An 11571-nucleotide genomic window follows, 5' to 3' on the forward strand; every position below is an offset into this window, starting at 1 on the left:
AGAAGGCTGCGAGACGCGTCTCACAGACAAAGAAACCGGAAGCAGAGGGGGAGGGAAGAGAGAGGAGAGAAAAGTGGGGGAGAAAGCTGCAAAAAAGCAAGAAAAGAGTCAGAAAGCGAAATAAACAGAGGCTAGAGACCTTTAGACAGGTGGGAGGGAAGAAAGAAAAGAGATAGGAAGCCGGGGAGTCTTACGCTCGGGATCGCCCCACGCAGCTCCAAGCGAGCCTGCTCCGCAGCGTCCGAGCGGAAGGAAGGAAGGAAGGAAGGAAATCACAAGGTCCACCCTTTCAGCACTCTCATGCCCCAGCCAGCCCCAACGCTGCCCAGCATCACCATCTGGAGCCAAATGTTGATTCCCTCACCCTGCCGCCAGTCTGGGACTGCTCTGCCTGGCTCAAAGGGTTCACATGTAGACACTGTGCCTGGGAGCAGTGTACTCTTGAGCAAACTACTCTGGAGTTTATCGCATCACATTAATTGAACATGTAGAATGAAACCCATGTAGGAAAAATGTATGCAAGTATGCTTTGATATACTTAAAATTAAGAGACTATACATGGATGCTAAGAATGCATTTATTTTACATGTAAATGACATTTCAATTCATGGCTATGACATTTCTATTCAAGTGTAAATAAAATGTCAGACAAGAATGACTATGGAATACACTTCTCTCTCCCTGATGGGACGTAAGCTGCTAGGCATTTTTTGAAAATCCCACTGGGTTCTTATCTGTGCCCCATGGCACCAAAACACCTCTAAAAAACCTTGCTCTCAATGATCTGCCAAAGGTTAGTCAGTGGCATAATGAAGAATTGAACCTGCTTGTTGTGTGTGCCTAAATACCAATATATTGGTATGTCAGAAATTGGCCCTGGGAATTTGCAGAGTAATCTTACTGAATTTCACCCTCAGCTGTGGTCAGTGCTTTATCATGTTCAGTTGAGGGTTTAGTTCTCTGTCTTCAGGCAGTTATTTGGTGGGGATGGGAAGAAGGGTGGTTTGTTTTGTAAAAGAAAATATATTTTTTTAATGTAACCAAAATACATTCAGATAACTGCTCTGAAACTATAACATACATTTTGTTGCCACTTAAGAAAAAAATAGTTGTAAGCAATTTGTTACTAACTCCACAATTACTTTATTATGTAGTAATAGTAATAAATTACTTTAATGACTTGGGGGAAAAATGTGCTCTACAAAAAATCAAGAAAATAACTGCTTGATTGAAAATTACTTAGAATAATAATGCTTCATAAGGCACTTTGAACCTCAAATTTCTTTTTACTGGTACTTCATATAAGGAAGTAATTGTGCAATTAATAATACATTTGTCACTCCTATTAACAGAAATAAATAGAATTATATTATAACACAGCTTGTTCTACATAAATAAATCACTAGACACTTTATAGTGAAAATGTGCTGTTATGGAGCAATAATCACCGATAAAAATTGCATAGATTAATTGGAAATACTGGTAAATCAGTAAAAAGAAAAAAAAGTCAGGCATTACACTTGGCGATCTCTTCCCCAGAAAGAAAGATGAATTTTGAAAGGAATGAATTGAAAATGATGATGGGCAGACAAGGAACTGTAGCAAACTATGAAGAACTCCCTCCCATAATATCAGATCAGTAATAGCGTACCAAGAAAACCTAAATTAGAATAAAAGGAAGAGCAAAGCATCATAAACCAACTGGTTTGGCTCTGGGCATAGGTCATAAAATGAAGAAATTTTTATCTTCAACAGACCAGATCTTGCCAATTGATCTGGTCAAAATAAATAGCATCATGAAGTGGTTACTGATTGTTACAAAGTGAGAAGCAAGAAAAATAAATATTTTATATGAGCTAACTTAGTAGTTTTAAGAAGTGTGGAATTGCTGAGAAAAGAGCGTTCGATATTCATTTTGATGCTCTGTTTTGTACTTCTCATCTAAATCCATTAATACAAGTTTGTGGAAGTTTCTTATCTTTGCAACCATGTTGTCCCTGTGAGTCCAGTTTATTATTTTAAAGAAACCAAATAAAAAGGAAGTTACTTCATCTGCAACTCACAAGCCAAACAAATATTAAGGAATGAAGGTGATTAACACTCAGATGAACTTTGTATCAACCCAGGTGGATGCAGAGAAATCTGACACCCACACAGAATCAAAAAAGCCTTAGAAATGTTAAGAAGTTCATGAAAGAATTCCGTAAAAGCTAAACTCTTCAGCTAGTGCAAATCAACATAGCTGCATGGATTTCATTGGACTTATGCTCATTTAGACCAGCTGAGGATTTATCCCTCTGATAGCGGACCTAAAAGATGACATTGTAGCAAAACACCCAGTTTTTCTTTTTTTTAAATTTAAAAATACATTCCCTCCCCTTCCCCCACAATTTCTGACTTTCTCTGTCCTCCCTAATCCTTATAAGCAGTTATAAAGTCAGAGAAAAGCTAAGTTTTTGTAGTCCATTATTGTGACAAGTCCCTTTTTATATTGTAAATAGTGTTCTGTTATTTTTGTATTGATTTTTACTGTTTTATATTGTGTTCCTATTATGTTTGTATTGATTTTTATTATTTTACATTGATATTGTATGATTTAGGTCTGTTCCTGTAAGTTCACCTAAGTATTGTCAAGTCTCCATCTTGTAATGTCAAGTTTCAATCTTGTAATGTCAAGTCTCCACTTGGTGTCCCCTGCCTACTCCCAGGACCAGAGACAGAACCCAATATATGAAAGATAAACACCTTCCAAAAAAACAGCAACATGGAAACAAAGAGCAGAATAGAAACCATCAACTCCACCATTGTATCCCACCAGACAATGAGGACATCTGGAACTGCATGACCTCATCTGAACAGGACTGGCCCTTCCCTGGGCATGTTCTTCTCATTGGAGTCACAGGTAGCCCTCCCGTATAAAAGGGGTGGTAGAGTGTGACCTCCTTGGGATGCCCCTTCCATCTGGACCAGCACTACACCATGACACCTATCCACCCAGAGGCCCTGCCAGCGACCCCCCTCTGGACAACACCTTGATGGAGAAGACCCTGACTGGCCATCGAGGATCAACTCCCAGCCTGGTATAGGTAGTTATTACCCACCTTCTTCCTCCAAGCAAGGGACCTAGGTTCTGTCTCTGCACACCTTGACCTTAATCCCTCTACTAAGCCTTATCTCTCCTACTACCATTGTGTGAGTGTGTGTGGGAGTTTGTGTGTGTGTGTGGGGGGGGGAACCAACAACTTCTGGGGCTGTATAGTGTGTTGCCCATCTAATAAAACTGTTATTTGGAGCCCCGAGTTGGGTTTTGTCTCACTGAGACCCCGGTTCTGCCCTTTGCTTCCCAGCTCTCTCTCTAACCCTGACTTGCCTCCCGGCTTCAGCCCCAGTTCTGCCCTCTACCTCCCAGCTCTCTGCAACTCCAACCTGCCTCCTAGCTTCTCTGCTTCCCACCTTCTCTGTCTCTGCCTCCCGGCTCCAACCCTCACCACCTCCTAGCTTCTCTCTCTCTGCCCCCTGTAGCCTTTGGTTTCTCCATCTCCTAGTTGTATCCCCTGCAGCCTCCCGGCTTTTTTGTCTCTGCTTCCTGGCTCCAACCTTCTCTGTGTCCCGGATTGGCCCCCTGCAACCTCCCAGCTTCTTTGCCTCCTGGCTTCTCTCTCTGCCCCCTGCAGCCTCCAGCTTCTCTGTCTCCTAGCTCTGTCTCCTGCAGCCTCACAGCTTCTCTGTCTGCTTCCCAGCTCTAACCTTCACTTTCTCCCAACTCTACCCCCTGCAACTACCGGCTTCTTTGCCTTCTTGCTCCTCTCTGACCCCCTGCAGCCTCCCAGCTTTTCTATCTCCCAGCTCCAACCCTCGCCGCCTCCCAGCTTCTCTCTCTCTGCACCCTGTGGTCTCCAGCTTCTCTGTCTCCCAGCTCTGTCCCCAGCAACCTCCCAGCTTCTTTCCCTCCCAGCTTTCTCTCTAACCTCAACCTGCCTCCCAGCTCTAGCCCCAGTTCTGCCCTCTGCGTCCCAGCTCTCTGCAACCCCAACTTACTTCCTGGTTCTCTCTATGCCCCATGCAGCCTCTCGGCTTCTCTGCCTCCAGGATTCTCTGTCTATGCTTCCAAGCTCCAACCCTCACCACCTCCCAGCTTCTCTCTCTCTGCCCCCTGTAGCCTCCAGTTTCTCCATCTCCCAGCTCTGTTCCCTGCAGCCTCCCAGTTTCTCCATCTCTGCTTCCCAACTCCAACCCTTTCTGTCTCCCAGCTCTGCCCCCTGCAACCTCCAGGCTGCCTCCCAGCTTCTCCCCATGTTCACCTCCCCAGCTGGGCACCTCTGCTTCTCTGCCTTCCAGCTTTTCTCCCAGTATCCCAGCTTTCTCTCCCTGGCTTGATGCTGCTTCTTGCCCCTCCCAGCTTTCACTCGCAGCTCCTCACCTCTGCTTCTCTGCCTCCTGGCTTTTCCCCCAGGTTTACCTCTGCCCGGGGCACCAAGTGACCCCAAGTGACTCCCAAGCACCCTAAGTGACCCCAAATAACCCCAGGCACCAAGTGACCCCTCTAAGTAAGCCTCTAGTGTTAACACATACACAGCCATGAAAGTGCACATTTGCGTGTTTGTGTATGTATATGTGAACCCAACCCATAGTGTTGTATGTAGAGTGTGTGTATATAATTTTGTGCCACAACCTCCTGCCTAACAGCACGATATTGAGGTCCCGAGTGTTGATCTGATGTGTGTCAAGTCAACAACATTTTTTGTTAAATGTTACATCCAATGGATTGTGTTAAATTTAATAATAATGGTCCACATGAATATAGGTCCAAAGTACAGTATCACATTTATGTAACCGTTTTCTTATTAATGTAACATACAACTCCTTGTTCAACATCTAAAACTGACAAAGCAAGATGCTTTTCAGGGCCTCTAGAAATATTCATATTAATGCTTTAATCTAATGATTGAGTCATAGCCTGTTTACAATTCAGTTAGGTCTCCTCCACAGTAAAAAACGTAGCTGTGTTTTGATGGAAATATGTTATTGTAACTGGATCCTGTCTCATTCACAAGCAGTGTAACCAGTTCAGCATCTTTTCTTTAAAACGGAATCACCTAAAATTTCATCTATCTTTTTGCTAACATGCCTAAATTTTAGGTCTAAAATAGATTGCATACATTGATTACAACATGGTTGGCTCCTATGCCACACATTTTGAGCCAAATCTTCAGCTGTTGTCAATCAATATGGTTCTATTAAAGATAGCGGAGTTACTGCATTATTACTTTCTATAAATTGGTACATGTTAGCTGCATCTACATGAGACTCTGACTCTGTAGCCATTACTATGATGTCATTCAGTATATGTATAAACAAGTAACAAATGATGGCACAGTAAAAGGAGTTACTCTTCATACAGAGGAATGGCTTTTTTGTGATGCTGACTGCATGGTAGCTCATGACTATTGTGCAGTAGCATTTTGTCATGCTTCCTGCCACACAATGCTACTACACAGTAGTCATGACATACTGTGCAGTCAGCGTTTCATGTAGGCACAGCCCTTGTTCCATGTATTTATTGGATAATAATATCTGTTTTAAACCAAGCTGACTCTTAATTCATAAACTTCTTTAGAGAGGTGCTGTAGGTGAGCTAATGTTCAAACCACATACTCATAGGCTTCCACCCTTGTAATCCTGTACCTGACCCTGTCTGTCTGAGTATGTATTGTTCTGAGGCTTCAGCTAATTATTTGACTTATGTTCCACTCAGCTTGGACTATTGCTTAGAATTGCTTTGGGCAGCTACTTGATAGCTGGACCCAGTCCTACTCATCTGTGTGTCATAGCCTTTGGTCATTGGCTTCTTTATTGCAGCAGGCCACGTACCTAGCTAATCAATCTTTTCATTGCTTCGGCATTTTCTGTATTACTCTTCTTCTGTACACTGGCACACTATCTCTCATGGGGAAAAATCTTGATTCTCTGAGCTGTCTGTCTCTGTTCTGGACCACTGACAAATACCTGTGAGGGAATATTGTTCTGGACCAGCATTGACAGGTGGATCCCTTAAGATATTTCCTGTCTGTTTTGCTTTGCCATCAGTCTTTTGGCTGTCTTCACTGACAACATTGCCTTTCTATTGCTTTGTGGGTACCTAGAGAAAGCTATCTTATGTTCAGATTCCTATTTGGGCTGAATCACTGGACTGCTGCTACATTGTACTGTGGCCCTTTGTCTGAGTGCAGAGTGACAAGTGTACCATACCTTGCAAAATACACATTCCTTTCAAGATCTCAGTTCTTCTCAGTCCTTTCTCCAGACAGTCCACCTTTCAGAAATTGTACTAGAGATTAAGGCAAACATTTAGGGCAGAATCCTATTTCATTTTAAGCACCCAAATAGCATTTCCCCAGCCACATAACTGACTTTTGGCATTTACACAGTTTGTAATCCTATTCCATATGTAGTGTGAACAGACAAGACTTCATACAGCTACTGAACATGCTCCACCAGCTACTTTGGTCAGGCAGGTACGTGGCTCTGTACCAAAAATTATGGCCCGGCAAAAATCCATAAGGAGAAATAAGGCCCTCCTATGTTTTAGCCCAATAGGTTAGTGGTTAGGGAATTTGAATCTATATCTCTGTTACTTAATAGCACAATTTTTTAACCACCAGGCATTATCAAGTCACCTCTCTACCACTCCTATTTAAGCTAAGCCACTGCACCTTGATTTGAATATTCAGTTGAATAAAATGGATGAAAAGCAGTGCAAAATCTTTGCTCATCCTTTATCTGGTAATAGGCAATACATTCTTAAGAAACTTCCTCCTTGAGTTTTGGTCATTCCTGAAACAGGAAATGTTTTATGTCACTTTTACATACCAACCTATTTGGTAGCTGGCTGGATTGCCTGACACTAATCAGAGGCAAGGAAATATTATAATATGACAACAAGTTCTCTATCTTGTTCTGCACAGTGTTCTTTATAAACCAGAAAGCATAGCTTGTTCAACATTAGTCCTGTTTTTTTTTCTTGGTAGCACTTTCCTCTAATATCATAATAGGGTATTCACAACATATGTATTACAATTATTTGTGCCTTCTTCATGACACTTCTGGATGCTTTCTGTAGGCAGGCTTCATGTCCCTCTTGTGCCTAAAGGCAAACTGATGGGATCATTTCATTCCAAACAGCAAAGCCAGTAGATTCTTTTCTGGCTGAACGTACCTTCTACCTGTGTCTGTCATGGCCCTACAGGTAAATGCCATGGATCACAAGCTCTCCACAGTGATTCTCTTGAGCTTCCTTCATAAGACTCACCCTGTAGTTTTTACCACTCCACAAAGTTGTTGCATTTTAGAACTCACTTACAACTTTACTATTCTTTCGTGTGCCTGGATTTTGGGTTTTTGATCATTCTCATGCTACTTCTGTCTGGAAACATTCTTGGCCATCCCTATAAATCACTTTACATCCTTTGGTCTGGATATTCCCTTAATGTCTGTCAGTTTTACATGAGCCAGACAGAGTCTGTCAGAAGGCAACAGATATTCAATGAAGGAAATTTCAGTTATCCTCAGCTTCAGACTGGCCTTTGTCCTACTACTGTTTCCCTACCTGCTAATTAGGACGTCTCCATTTTGGTGCTGTTGTCTTGCATCCATCTTAGAGACAAGATACAAATTTGAAGGGATCTTTATTTATTCAAAACTGGGCAGTAGACAACAACATAATATTCAACAAAAAGATATAAGGTGTTTTGTGTAGGACAGAAAAAAATGCACAGATTCAGAATGGGAAAAATTGGCTGGGCAGTAAGACTGCTCAGAAAGATATGGGGGTTAAGGTGGATAACAGTTCAACGTGAGACAGCCATGTGATGCTGTTGCAAAAAAAAGCAAATGCAAATTGTGGGCTGTATTAACAAAAGAGCTGCATGAAATACACGAGGGAAATACTCTATTTACACTCACTAGGCCTCATCTGGGTTGTTGTGTCCAGTTTGGGAAACTAAATTTACAAAGTATATGTAGAAACTAGACAGGACCTACAGGCAGCAATATAGATGATGGGGAGGTTTGGAAAGCAAGACACAGGAAAACAGCACAAAGGGATTAGCTATGTCTAATATAGAAAAAATGAAAGTGAGTAGAACATGAAAGCAGTTTTCAAATACTTCAAAAATTATCATAAAGACAATAGAATAAATTGTCGTTGCTTGTAATAAAGAAAAGGAACTGAGCCAATGGGTGAAACTTCTGTGGTACTGAATGTTGAAATACTTTGCATTTGTTACAGTCACACTGCAGATAGCATCCTTCTTGTTGGAAAAACCTCCATCTTTAGTTACTACATATTCTATAGCAGGGGTGACCAACCTGCAACATATATGCCACAAGTGGTAAATCAGGGAGGGAACAAACATCACAGCAATAGATAGGGCAGGAAGCAGAAAACAGAGAAGCAGATCAAGCAGTTAGGACTGACCCTGCAGAAAAGAACTTGGAGATTACAATGAACAATAAGCTGAATATGAGCCAACAGTGTGCCCTTGTCACCAAGAAGGGTGACAACATACTGGGTTGTATTAGTAGGAGTGTTGCCACCAGATGAAGGGAAGTGATGCTTTCCCTTTATTTGGCACGGTGAGGCCACATCTGGATTACTGTGTCCAATGTTGGTCTCCTCACTACAGAAAGGATGTGGACAAATTGGAGAGGGTCCAGTGGAGGTCAGTGAAAATTGTGAGAGGACTGAGGCACATGACTTATGAGGACAGGCTGAGGAAACTGGGTTTATTTAATCTGCAAAAGAGAAGACTGAGGAGGAATTCATTAGCAGCCTTCAACTACCTTAAGGATGTTTCCAAAGAGGATGGAGTTGGACTGTTCTCAGTGGTGGCAGATGACAGAACAAGGAGCAGTGGTCTCAAATTGCAGCAAAGGAAGTTTAGGGTAGATATTAGGAAAAAACTTTCTTACTAGGAGGGTAGTAAAACACTGGAACAGCTTAAACAGAAAGGCTGTGGACTCTCTGCCCTTGGAGCTTTTTAAGCCAGCTAGACAAAGCCTTAGCTGAGATGATCTAGTTGGGGATGGTCCTGTTTTGAGCAGGGGGTTAGACTAGACCTCCTGAGGTTCCTTCCAACTCTGATTTTCTATGATTCTATGAAAATCTGGATTGAGATTAAAACTGGAGAAAAATACCTCATATTTTTGTATGTGGAAAAGTCAGCCAGCCTTTCCACAACATGTGGAGCCCTGTCAAAGCAGCCTTGGGCTGACACAGTAACCCTTTGGGTACCTTGCTAACCAGGGCTGCTCTGACCAGGCTCCATGTGCTGTCCAAGATTAAACTCTGAAGTAATATGCTCTTTAGATTTGCTTCTAGGACCCCATTCAAATGGTGCACTGGGGAACAAAATACCCTGGAGCAATATACTTCAGAGTTTATTCACGTACATTAATCACACTTGTAGACACGCCCCCTATGTAAGACGATAAGAGAATCCTGTTGCTAAAATTAGCACGTCTCTTTATTAGGAGATTTTTTTCAAAGACGTTACAACCAAAGGTAGGATTTAAATTCTGTGACTGACTGGCTGCCAGGGGCCTTCTCCAAACTTTCCTCCAGCAATGTGTGCTCCCCTCTCCCAGTTCAATGCTTGTTGGGTATCCTATATGATTAATTTGAAGCGTAGAGTAAATTTTCCCTCTGTTAATTTATTTGGTCTCAGAGTTTTGTTGCCTATTTTAGGGCTTAATTATTATTTAGGGATATTTGAAAAGTGTAAAAAATAAATGTGGTCACCAGGAAAGCATTGTCTCTTGGGAGGAAGTAACTGATCAACTAATCATAGGATCAAATGTAACCCATGAAACAATTAAAAAAAAATCAAGTTCATAGCTATATCAATATCAAACAGATATACTAATAATTAGAAGGAGCCTGTGTGACAGAGCCTGGATCCACATCTGGAAGCAAACCCAAACTTCTACATAATGGAGGGGAAAGGATATGTTAATGCTTGGGCTTTGATTTGTGCCCCAAAGTCATAATAATGTTTTGCAACAATACAGTACCTTTCTTATAGAAAATGTTAGGAGGAAAAAACTTTGCAATCATTCAGTGCAAATAAAGCTTCACACATATATTCATGTGCATATCCTCTACACACACATACCTATGCAAACAGAGATATGCACATAAAGGTTGCTACATAAACATAAGGTATATTTATAATGGTATTTCAGAAGGCATGTAATGTGTTAACAGGAATCCAACACCATCCCTAACATCGTTACTACCTCACATAAAAACATTTTTGTAGCTACATATTCTGGGTAATTTCTTTTAAGGGTAAATGTATTTGTGAGCAATCACAGACCAATAAAAGAGACTCACTTTGATAATCTTCCTAATAGACTGTTGTAGAAAATTTGAAGTAGCCAGGGGTTGTTACAGTATTTTATAGGCTCAAGTGCTTTTACTCCTTGTAGAAAGCTTCTGGATCAAAGAAAACTCAGTGCCCCAGACTAAAGAGCATGAAAACATGCTCCTCTTTTTTTTTCTTTCAGGCTGATTTGAAAACTATAAAAGGAGCTTATTACTGAAGGAAACTCAAAATCTATGTGTAACTCCTTGAACAAGGCAATCTAATACTACACAAAATTATAGATGAACAAAAGGAGGGACGAGGAGGAGAGAAATGCTCAAAGTAAATGTACGAGCTGTATTCAGTTTATAGGGTTTCTTTCTTTCTTTTTGTGAAAAAATTCAAAATAGCAGAAAAGGGCTTGGAGGAGAAAAAGGTAAAAACAATTTGACTAAATGCAACCTCTAAAAACGTCCTGTTACTCACAAAGAAAAAGCAGATTTTGTGTGTGCACATTGTGAAAAGGGGGGAAAATGAAAGGAATTACCTTGCTTAGGTTTGAATCTAGACCCTTCTATCTTCGTACTCTGCTGCTCCACAAGCTGATATACTAAACCTGCTGCTTTTTTGAGAAGTATTATCAGGTTACCCTTGTGTCCAGATAAAGCAGCTTTTAATAAAAGCCTTGCGTCCTCTTCAATGGCCCACTCATATATTACTTTAGTATAGAGCAGAAACATTTGCAACATTAATGTATTCATGATTCAATCTTCTTTGCTTTAATTAGCTATCTTGGAGATTGTGCATGACTCTTTGGTTAAAAACCATTTCCTGAAATGGAGGGGAGGGGAAGACATCGTCTTGGAAACCTTGTTTCTGTGGTCATAATTTCTTCTTGTGTTAATCAGATATTTTCAATATGTGTTGACTATACCAAAGATAAAAGATACCAGAGCAGGCCAGACAGAAAGCAACGTAAAAAAACAAAAAAATGGAAAGAAAACTTCTGTTTAATTAGCAACTATTTTTGCATGCTTGTTTGATATCCCCATTTAGTTATTTACTCTCAGTTTAAATCTATTACATCCTAGTGGTGTCTGTTCTGAGCTGTCAGCTAAACTTATTTAATCTCCCTAGCTTAACATTTTAAATAATTTTGATAAATATGAGTAGCTATTTGTGAGCACCATTTTGTTTGAATTCCAAG

This window comes from Alligator sinensis, unplaced genomic scaffold (assembly GCF_000455745.1).
Source record: "Alligator sinensis unplaced genomic scaffold, ASM45574v1 scaffold798_1, whole genome shotgun sequence".
In the NCBI taxonomy this organism is placed as follows: Eukaryota; Metazoa; Chordata; order Crocodylia; family Alligatoridae; genus Alligator; species Alligator sinensis.